Below are 11,719 nucleotides of genomic sequence, written 5' to 3'. Positions count from 1 at the left end.
AAGCATTTTATAGGCTATTAAAAAAAGTTTAAAAGTGTTCCAAGCTTCACAAACAATTAGATCTTGGTGTTTTAAATGGATTTTGCCCTGTCAAAAACCCATTGTGCAGGTCCAGACTGTGCAGTTGCAATTGTACAGTCGACCACTAGGTGGCGTTAAAGGGATAGTAGCATTTTCTTAAAGTGGGGTTGTATGATCTCCAAATAGCCCTAAGTACTTTAATTGCAGTAGAAGACTCTCTGCACTCCTCCCGTTAGCAACGACAGCCCATAATAGCCCTGCCCAGAGATTTACAACATACAGTGTTGTGAACAGACCCAAAGAAACGGCCTATTTTCACGGCCTAAAAGAGGTTTTACCTGAAAAAAAATACACAGTTCCGTTGTTCACTATAATATATTTTTTTCCAGCCCTTCAAAGTGCAGGAAAAACACAGTTTTTATTTGGACCTAACCAACTCACGTATCCCTCCGCCCAGGGTTAGCGCCCGCCGATCAGCAGTTGGTTAGGTCCAAATAAAAACTGTGTTTTTCCTGCACTTTGAAGGGCTGGAAAAAAATATATTATAGCGAACAATGGAACTGTGTATTTTTTTTTCAGGTAAAACCTCTTTTAGGCCGTGAAAATAGGCCGTTTCTTTGGGTCTGTTCACAACACTGTATGTTGTAAATCTCTGGGCAGGGCTATTATGGGCTGGCGTTGCTAACGGGAGGAGTGCAGAGAGTCTTCTACTGCAATTAAAGTACTTAGGGGCTATTTGGAGATCATACAACCCCACTTTTAAAAAAATGCTACTATCCCTTTAAGGGGTCTGACTGTGCAGGTCTCCGGGTCTGCAGACAGATAGGCTATATAGCTACTATTGTCTGAGTGTGGAGCCATCGTGGCTCTGATGGAGCAGCTGGTTTCATCTTTATTGATTTTCTCAGAGATGGAAAATAAATAAATAATTGAATGAAGGAGGAGGGGGCGGAGCAAGAAGAGGAGGAGACTGGAGACAGGACCACACCCTGAGACCAGTCGGACCGGAACCACGGGACCAGAAGCAGCAGAGCAGTAGACCGTCTGGTCCAGGTGAGCCCAGTCCTGGTTTACTGTAAACTCCTGGTGAAGTGATGATGCGTTCACTGACCGCTCCGACAGGTTGAACCAGGGCGGAAAAACTTGAAAAACTCAGCTCATTCAACTCCAGTCAGTCAGTCTGATAGTGTTGCTTCTACTGCTTCTATTGGTTTATTCTGGTTTATTTAGTTTAGTTTATCTAAAGTGTAAAATCACCATGGTGCAACATGGTCTCGATACACTTTACAAAATGCATTACAATAATAAGAATGGCAGGGTCACTTCACACAGACAGTAGGCTATAGGTAGGATAAATGATTAGAAAAATACAACGCACAGTATGTGGAGGACAGTTTGAACTGAAGCTGATCTTCACTTAGAGCGCATTCAGGTCCAGTCAGCGACAGTAAAGACGCACAGTCAGTCTGATGGTGATGCTTCTACTGCTTCTACTGCTTCTACTGGTCCTGTTGCTTCTGTTGCTTCTATAGTTTTATTCTGGTTGTGTTGCTTCTACTGTTTTATTGTGGTTGTGTGTGGTTGTAACGGAGCCGCTGGAACATCGTGTTCTTTCAGTTAACGGGAAACGACCACACCGAGTTTATTAGATAGAGTGGGAGAGAGAGAAGGGAGGAGAAGGAGGAGGAGGAGGAGGAGGAGGAGGGAGGGGGCAATTAGTGACTACGGTGATGTTCATGTTGATATAAAACTGTCTGTTGTGTCTCTCTCTGTGTGTGTGTGTCTCTGGGTGTGTGTGTGTTTCTGCAGATCGAGGAGGAAACATGGTGAGTTGCTTCAGCTGGACTCGTGTATTTTACACACAGTCGTTCCTTCTAGCCGCCGTGAAACTCTCCAATGTGCAATACTCCAGCACTTTACTTGTTCTTTTAAATAATAATTAACTAGTTTTACCTCTGATGTATTTATTTATAATGTATGTATATGTTTTTGCATCTCTACTTGTAGCCTATTTATTAGTTTATCTGGTGTTTATAGCTTCATTTTTAGATCTGTTTATTATTTTTCGGTGTTGCAATGAATGCCATGTGAATGCTGCTGTAACAATCAATATTACCTATCTATCTATCTATCTATCTATCTATCTATCTATCTATCTATCTATCTATCTATCTATCTATCTATCTATCTATCTATCTATCTATCTATCTATCTATCTATCTTCTATCTATCTGTCTGTCTGTCTGTCTGTCTGTCTGTCTGTCTGTCTGTCTGTCTGTCTGTCTGTCTGTCTGTCTGTCTATCTATCTATCTATCTATCTATCATTCTATCTATCTATCTATCTATCTATCTATCTATCTATCTATCTATCTATCTATCTATCTATCTATCTATCTATCTTCTATCTATCTATCTATCTATCTATCTTCTATCTATCTATCTGTCTGTCTGTCTGTCTGTCTGTCTGTCTGTCTGTCTATCTATCTATCTATCTATCTATCATTCTATCTATCTATCTATCTATCTATCTATCTATCTATCTATCTATCTATCCATCTATCTATCTATCTATCTATCTATCTATCTATCTATCTATCTATCTATCTATCTATCTATCTATCTATCTATCTATCTATCTATCTATCTATGGTTCTATCTATCTATGGTTCTATCTATCTATCTATCTATCTATCTATCTATCTATCTATCTATCTATCTATCTATCTATCTATCTATCTATCTATCTATCTATCTATCTATGGTTCTATCTATCTATGGTTCTATCTATCTATCTATCTATCTATCTATCGTTCTATCTATCTATCTATCGTTCTATCTATCTATCTATCTATCTATCTATCTGTCTATCTATGGTTCTATCTATCTATGGTTCTATCTATCTATCTATCTATCTATCTATCTATCTATCTATCTATCTATCTATCTATCTATCTATCTATCGTTCTATCTATCTATCTATCGTTCTATCTATCTATCTATCGTTCTATCTATCTATCTATCTATCTATCTATCTATTGTTCTATCTATCTATCGTTCTATCTATCTATCTATCTATCTATCTATCTATCTATCTATCTATCTATCTATCTATCTATCTATCTATCTATCTAAAAACTGTGTTACTGTAATGATGACTGATGTTCAGATGATGATGATGATGATGATGATGATGGTGGTGGTTGTGGTTTGAAGAGTAATTGATCAAATGAATAATTGATCAGTCAACAGGTACTGACTCTCTCTCTCTCTCTGTCTCTCTCCAGATGGAAATGAAAACCTTTGCAGTGAGTTTTTCCACTGACACTCAAACTATTAATTAATGAATTCATAATAATAATAATAATAATAATAATAGTCGTGAGCAGCATCCATGTTTCACTCGATTAAGACATGGTACCGGCTCGACTCGACTCGACCTTTTTGCGTTTCCACTACGTAAAAGTACCTAGAATCTGATTCCTGGTATTATTTTTTTAGTACCTGCTCGGCCGCGGTTCCAAAACGGCTGAAGCGGTAGCCTACTAAAATGTGACGTGTAAACATTGCGGACCGCTGATTGGTCAGAGAGTCGTCACCGGCGGTCGCGGGTCGGCAGATATCACCACAGTAGTAGTCTTAAAGGGATAGTTCAACATTTTGGCAAATTGGCCCATTGCCATAATCGCTATAGTCATAGCAGTAGGTTCATTACCTTTAATTGTAGGTGTAAGCTATTTTCAGTACGGCGGAGCGCAGCAGCTGGCTGCTCAGAGCTACGCTATGGAGGCTAAGGGAATTTCTTGGTTTCCCTCATTAAACTCATCAAATTCAACATCCCAAAACTCCACAGCGCTTTTGTAGACAAGTTGTGACCTGCACAACCACCACGCTATGAGATAATGACGGAACGATACGAAACGGAGCCGTTTTCAAGGTAAATACAGGGTAAATACGGAGACTGCTTGCTGAAAAACTGTCCCTGAACGCAACGCGCATCAGCGGTTTTGTATGAATTTACCTCGAAAACGGCTCCGTTTCGTATCGTTCCGTCATTATCTCATAGCGTGGTGGTTGTGCAGCTCACAACTTGTCTACAAAAGCGCTGTGGAGTTTTGGGATTTTGTATTTGATGAGTTTAATGAGGGAAACCAAGAAATTCCCTTAGCCTCCATAGCGTAGCTCTGAGCAGCCAGCTGCTGCGCTCCGCCGTACTGAAAATAGCTTACACCTACAATTAAAGGTAACAAACCTACTGCTATGACTATAGCAATTATGGCAATGGGCCAATTTGCCAAAATGTTGAACTATCCCTTTAACTGTCAAAAACAAAGTTACGGAGCTGGTTTGTGTGGCGGTGCAGCAGAGAGGAGAGCTGGGACACCGGGGGTGGTGGCCATGGTAACGGATGTTGCCAGGTAACGGATGTTGCCAGGTTGGTTTCCAGCCATGAGACGCCAGGGGAAGGCAGAGAGCCTCCTCTCTCACTCCTAACAAGTTATAAGTCATGTAGTTACTCCGGAGCTTTTTAATTTAGGTAAAAATGTGGCATAACAACGGGGAAAATCCTGTTTATAGTTTCATTTTATTTTGTTAAGCGCCGCCCGTCGCTATGACGACCGGCTACTCTAAAGGCGGTAGGCTTGGGCGGTATCCAAATTTTGATCCCGTCAAACTTCCTCCACATTTTACCACGGTATTACTGTGACTAATTAAAAATGATGACGTAAGTGTCATTACCAAACATTGGCTTGTGTCTTCACCAATCAGAAACTGAATACTAGGGCTAAACATTAGCAGACCAAAATCTCATTGGTCGATTGGTCGCAGGAAAAAAACAAAAAACATTTGGAGCCCTGTCTTGTCAAAATTAAGTCAAAATCAATATGACCGAACTGTAACTGTAGTGGAAACGCGGCTTTAGTTCACTTTATCGATCAGTTACTGGTGGTAACTCACTCAGAGTTTTAATGGACCCATTATCTCGCTGGACACTGATGATAAACAGGAAGTCATGTGATTCTTTTCAACAACAGTCAATTATCTCAAAGCCTCATGGGAGGTGTAGCCCTTCCCCTCCACAACAATACAACAGTCGTGATGTCATGAAGACTCCCATTTACAAGACACGAAAAAAAAAAGTCCCTTTAGTGGACGCAGGACGTAATAATAAGCTGGTACATATATGTGAATATAATGATCTTAAAAACAAAAATCACAACTTTGAATGAATATTTAACATGAGAAGCGTTAGAAATTTGAATCTGATTTGGGGGGAAGATTGACAGCACTGGTCACAATGCGTCGCTGTTTGGTTGATCGGATCACAGTCCATCCTCACTGTGTCTGGGGTGCGTTTACACCTGTACTTTGCATCTGATTGTAATCTGATTACTGAAAACGCACGTTAATGCCAGGGGGAAACAGGGTGATTCATGTGTCAGTGATGCGGTGTGTCCTTCACTTCCTGTCCAGTGGGCGGAGATCGTCTTCGGCATCGTGGACCTCGGTCTGGGAATAATTCTGTACCTGACAGAAACCTATTTCAAGAGGGAAGTCTCCATCCTCCTCATCGTCGGAGGCTGGGTGAGAGCGACGTCTTCTTCTCCTCCTCTTCTTTTCTTCCTGATCCTCTTCTTTAGAGAGATTTAATAATAGGAGGGTTCCTACACATTTGAAATTTCCAAATTCCATACTTTTTCCAGACCCTAATTTCCAGACTTCTTCAAATAATTTGTGATATTTAAGTAAATAGATGTGCATAATATAAAAAAGCATGCAATTTATCTTGTTTTCATTATTCTGAATGTGTATGTCATTATGCCACCAAATCATTTCCAGAAGATTGTAGCTAAGTACAATAGCACATACAACATAGTTAACCCAAATAACTTAAGATAAGACCAAACCAAGATAAGATCAATAAAACAAATATATTTCCATACAATAGTTTCCATTTTCCATACTTTTCCAGACCTGGAAATGTATAAAATCAAATTCCATACTTTTCCATACTTTCCAAAGTTTCCATACTTGTGTAGGAACCCTGATAATAGATTATTTGTCACTTGTTTGTTCATGTTCTTGTTCCTCTCGTCTTCTTTTCATCATCTTTTAAACATCTGCAGGTGTGTTTTGTTTGTTTTGACTGTAAAATATCGTCTGGTGTTGTTTTATGGTTTTTGAAAAAAGAAACTCTGATGTTTTAGACGTTTAAGAACCTGTAAACATGTGGATTTATTTTCATTTTTTGCAGGGGATTTTCGGCGGTTTATGTCTGTTGTGTTTAGGCGGGAAACCCTCCTACAGCTGTGTAAGTCCACACACACACACACACACACACACACACACACACACACACACACACACACTCATTAAATCAATCATTTTTAGCGCATCTAGCCGGAGCTTTAGTGTGGTGACTGTTTGGTGACTGTTTGGTGACTGTTTGGTGACTGTTTGGTGACTGTTTGGTGACTGTGTGGTGACTGTGTGGTGACTGTGTGGTGACTGTGTGGTGACTGTGTGGTGACTGTGTGGTGACTGTTTGGTGACTGTGTGGTGACTGTGTGGTGACTGTTTGGTGACTGTTTGGTGACTGTTTGGTGACTGTTTGGTGACTGTGTGGTGACTGTGTGGTGACTGTTTGGTGACTGTTTGGTGACTGTGTGGTGACTGTGTGGTGACTGTTTGGTGACTGTTTGGTGACTGTGTGGTGACTGTGTGGTGACTGTTTGGTGACTGTGTGGTGACTGTGTGGTGACTGTGTGGTGACTGTGTGGTGACTGTGTGGTGACTGTGTGGTGACTGTGTGGTGACTGTGTGGTGACTGTGTGGTGACTGTGTGGTGACTGTTTGGTGACTGTGTGGTGACTGTGTGGTGACTGTGTGGTGACTGTGTGGTGACTGTGTGGTGACTGTGTGGTGACTGTGTGATGACTGTGTGGTGACTGTGTGGTGACTGTGTGGTGACTGTTTGGTGACTGTTTGGTGACTGTTTGGTCCACTGTGTGGTGACTGTTTGGTGACTGTGTGGTGACTGTTTGGTCCACTGTGTGGTGACTGTGTGGTGACTGTTTGGTGACTGTGTGGTGACTGTGTGGTGACTGTTTGGTGACTGTTTGGTGACTGTGTGGTGACTGTGTGGTGACTGTTTGGTGACTGTTTGGTGACTGTTTGGTGACTGTTTGGTGACTGTTTGGTGACTGTGTGATGACTGTGTGGTGACTGTTTGGTGACTGTTTGGTGACTGTTTGGTGGCTGTTTGATGACTGTTTGGTCCACTGTGTGGTGACTGTGTGGTGACTGTTTGGTGACTGTTTGGTGACTGTTTGGTGACTGTGTGGTGACTGTGTGGTGACTGTTTGGTGACTGTGTGGTGACTGTTTGGTGACTGTTTGGTGACTGTTTGGTGACTGTGTGATGACTGTGTGGTGACTGTTTGGTGACTGTGTGGTGACTGTTTGGTGACTGTTTGGTGACTGTTTGGTGACTGTGTGATGACTGTGTGGTGACTGTTTGGTGACTGTTTGGTGACTGTGCGGTGACTGTGTGGTGACTGTGTGGTGACTGTTTGGTGACTGTCTGGTGACTGTTTGGTGACTGTTTGGTGACTGTGCGGTGACTGTTTGGTGACTGTGTGGTGACTGTTTGGTGACTGTCTGGTGACTGTTTGGTGACTGTTTGGTGACTGTTTGGTGACTGTTTGGTGACTGTCTGGTGACTGTTTGGTGACTGTTTGGTGACTGTTTGGTGACTGTTTGGTGACTGTGTGGTGACTGTCTGGTGACTGTCTGGTGACTGTATGGTGACTGTTTGGTGACTGTGTGGTGACTGTGTGGTGACTGTTTGGTGACTGTGTGGTGACTGTTTGGTGACTGTTTGGTGACTGTTTGGTGACTGTGTGATGACTGTGTGGTGACTGTTTGGTCCACTGTGCGGTGACTGTTTGGTCCACTGTGTGGTGACTGTGTGGTGACTGTGATGACTGTGTGGTGACTGTGTGGTGACTGTTTGGTGACTGTGTGGTGACTGTGTGGTGACTGTTTGGTGACTGTTTGGTGACTGTGTGGTGACTGTTTGGTGACTGTTTGGTGACTGTTTGGTGACTGTGTGGTGACTGTGTGGTGACTGTGTGGTGACTGTGTGGTGACTGTTTGGTGACTGTTTGGTGACTGTGTGGTGACTGTGTGGTGACTGTTTGGTGACTGTTTGGTGACTGTGTGGTGACTGTGTGGTGACTGTTTGGTGACTGTTTGGTGACTGTTTGGTGACTGTTTGGTGACTGTGTGGTGACTGTTTGGTGACTGTTTGGTGACTGTTTGGTGACTGTGTGGTGACTGTGTGGTGACTGTTTGGTGACTGTTTGGTGACTGTGTGGTGACTGTGTGGTGACTGTGTGGTGACTGTGTGGTGACTGTTTGGTGACTGTTTGGTGACTGTTTGGTGACTGTGTGGTGACTGTGTGGTGACTGTTTGGTGACTGTGTGGTGACTGTGTGGTGACTGTTTGGTGACTGTGTGGTGACTGTTTGGTGACTGTTTGGTGACTGTTTGGTGACTGTGTGATGACTGTGTGGTGACTGTTTGGTGACTGTTTGGTCCACTGTGCGGTGACTGTTTGGTCCACTGTGTGGTGACTGTGTGGTGACTGTGTGGTGACTGTGTGGTGACTGTTTGGTGACTGTGTGGTGACTGTTTGGTGACTGTTTGGTGACTGTTTGGTGACTGTTTGGTCCACTGTCTGGTGACTGTGTGGTGACTGTGTGGTGACTGTGTGGTGACTGTGTGGTGACTGTTTGGTGACTGTTTGGTGACTGTGTGGTGACTGTTTGGTGACTGTGTGGTGACTGTTTGTTGACTGTTTGGTGACTGTGTGGTGACTGTTTGGTGACTGTGTGGTGACTGTGTGGTGACTGTGTGGTGACTGTTTGTTGACTGTTTGGTGACTGTGTGGTGACTGTGTGGTGACTGTGTGGTGACTGTGTGGTGACTGTGTGGTGACTGTGTGGTGACTGTGTGGTGACTGTGTGGTGACTGTGTGGTGACTGTGTGGTGACTGTGTGGTGACTGTGTGGTGACTGTTTGGTGACTGTTTGGTCCACTGTGTGGTGACTGTGTGGTGACTGTGTGGTGACTGTTTGGTGACTGTGTGGTGACTGTTTGGTGACTGTTTGGTGACTGTGTGGTGACTGTGTGGTGACTGTGTGGTGACTGTGTGGTGACTGTATGGTGACTGTGTGGTGACTGTGTGGTGACTGTTTGGTGACTGTGTGGTGACTGTGTGGTGACTGTGTGGTGACTGTGTGGTGACTGTTTGGTGACTGTGTGGTGACTGTTTGGTGACTGTTTGGTCCACTGTGTGGTGACTGTGTGGTGACTGTCTGGTGACTGTTTGGTGACTGTGTGGTGACTGTGTGGTGACTGTTTGGTGACTGTGTGGTGACTGTTTGGTGACTGTTTGGTCCACTGTATGGTGACTGTTTGGTGACTGTGTGGTGACTGTTTGGTGACTGTGTGGTGACTGTTTGGTGACTGTTTGGTGACTGTTTGGTCCACTTTGAGGTGACTGTATGGTGACTGTCTGGTGACTGTTTGGTGACTGTATGGTGACTGTGTGGTGACTGTGTGGTGACTGTCTGGTGACTGTGTGGTGACTGTGTGGTGACTGTGTGGTGACTGTTTGGTGACTGTTTGGTGACTGTGTGGTGACTGTTTGGTGACTGTTTGGTCCACTGTTTGGTCCACTGTGTGGTGACTGTCTGGTGACTGTTTGGTGACTGTTTGGTGACTGTGTGGTGACTGTCTGGTGACTGTTTGGTGACTGTGTGGTGACTGTTTGGTGACTGTGTGGTGACTGTGTGGTGACTGTGTGGTGACTGTATGGTGACTGTTTGGTGACTGTGTGGTGACTGTGTGGTGACTGTGTGGTGACTGTCTGGTGACTGTGTGGTGACTGTTTGGTGACTGTGTGGTGACTGTGTGGTGACTGTGTGGTGACTGTGTGGTGACTGTATGGTGACTGTGTGGTGACTGTGTGGTGACTGTTTGGTGACTGTTTGGTGACTGTGTGGTGACTGTGTGGTGACTGTGTGGTGACTGTTTGGTGACTGTGTGGTGACTGTTTGGTGACTGTGTGGTGACTGTTTGGTGACTGTGTGGTGACTGTGTGGTGACTGTGTGGTGACTGTGTGGTGACTGTTTGGTCCACTTTGAGGTGACTGTGTGGTGACTGTGTGGTGACTGTGTGGTGACTGTTTGGTGACTGTGTGATGACTGTTTGGTCCACTTTGAGGTGACTGTGTGGTGACTGTGTGGTGACTGTGTGGTGACTGTTTGGTCCACTGTGTGGTGACTGTTTGGTGACTGTGTGGTGACTGTTTGGTCCACTGTGTGGTGACTGTGTGGTGACTGTTTGGTCCACTGTGTGGTGACTGTGTGGTGACTGTTTGGTCCACTGTGTGGTGACTGTTTGGTCCACTGTGTGGTGACTGTTTGGTGACTGTGTGGTGACTGTTTGGTCCACTGTGTGGTGACTGTGTGGTGCACTGTGTGTGTTTCCAGGTGAAGGTGAACACCCTCTTACAGCTGGCTAACTTCGTGGCGTCCTGCGCCGGCTTTGCCACGTTAGCGAGACACGTCCCGTACAAAGAGAGCGACATGAGCCAGGATGCAGAGGTGCGTTCAATGTCCCCTCAGACAGGAGAGCTCTGCTGTCTTTGTCTATTAACCGGATGTCCTCTGTCACACAGACTTCTTCTTCCTTATCCCCTTCTTCCTTTTCTTGTTCTTTCTCTTCTTCCTCCTCCTCTTCTTCTTTTTCTTTTTCCTCCTCTTCGTCTTCATCTTCTTCTTCCTCCCCTCTTCTTTTTCTTCTTCCTCTTCCTCTTCATCTTCATTTTTCTACTCCTCTCCTTCTTCATCATCATCATCCATAGATATATATACTGACTAGATGCTGCCTTCTGCTTCTCAGTGTACGTCAACACGGCCGCCATCTTAGTCCGGGGTTTCTGACCATAGACATAATATACGTCTGACCAAAATGTTTTGTTGTTGTATCATAAATATATGTCTGACATTTATAATAAACCAAACGGCTTGAAAATCGGTTGAATATTCAGTGAGTTGTGGTGATTTTAATGGCTGATAGACCTCTGCCTCTGTTGACTAGAGCAGGAAGTAGACACGGCTTCCCCCTGACCAAGATGGCCGCCATGTTGAGGATAGAGGATATTACAACTACTTCCGGGTAGAAAACCAGCATTCGAACAATAGTGACGGACGAGAGTTTCACTATATATATCTAATTTTTCATGTCACTATATCACCGTTTAGACTAATCTGATGTTTGTAAAGTTTATAAAACCAATGATTGGACAAACATTACTATTTACGTGTGCACATTTTTGTAATTAGTCATGGTTATCATAGATTAGCCGGGCTAACGGTTAGCTACCTGTTTAACTTTAATAACTCAGTGACTCAATAAACGCTCCATGAAAAAATATTTTCTCCAGCGGATATCTGAGTTCCAACATGACTGAGCTAACTGGAGTAGTTTCATGTCGTGTCCCACAACGGGAGGGTTTTAACAGCTGACGTCCTGCTGTTAGCTTAGCTACCGTTAGCTTAGCTACCGCCGTTAGCTTAGCTACCGTTAGCTGTCCCTGTCAGCTGCAGCCACTGATGCTTTCTAGAC

The 11,719-nt window shown here is 43.9% G+C and overlaps 1 long non-coding RNA gene across 1 annotated transcript; it reads left to right on the top strand.

Moving 5' to 3' along the window:
• The first annotated feature begins 3,307 nt into the window (after positions 1-3,307).
• Positions 3,308-6,394, top strand: LOC146972815 (uncharacterized). The gene is made up of 3 exons (XR_015037958.1): positions 3,308-3,327; positions 5,495-5,605; positions 6,276-6,394. It is a non-coding gene; the product is annotated as an uncharacterized LOC146972815 (long non-coding RNA).
• Positions 6,395-11,719: the final 5,325 nt, after the last annotated feature.

Source organism: Trachurus japonicus, chromosome 16, assembly GCF_045865225.1.
Source record: "Trachurus japonicus isolate A0001 chromosome 16, Traja_1.0".
NCBI lineage: Eukaryota > Metazoa > Chordata > Actinopteri > Carangiformes > Carangidae > Trachurus > Trachurus japonicus.
Note: the sequence above shows the minus strand (reverse complement) of the source record. Positions and strands in the feature narration are given on the sequence as shown.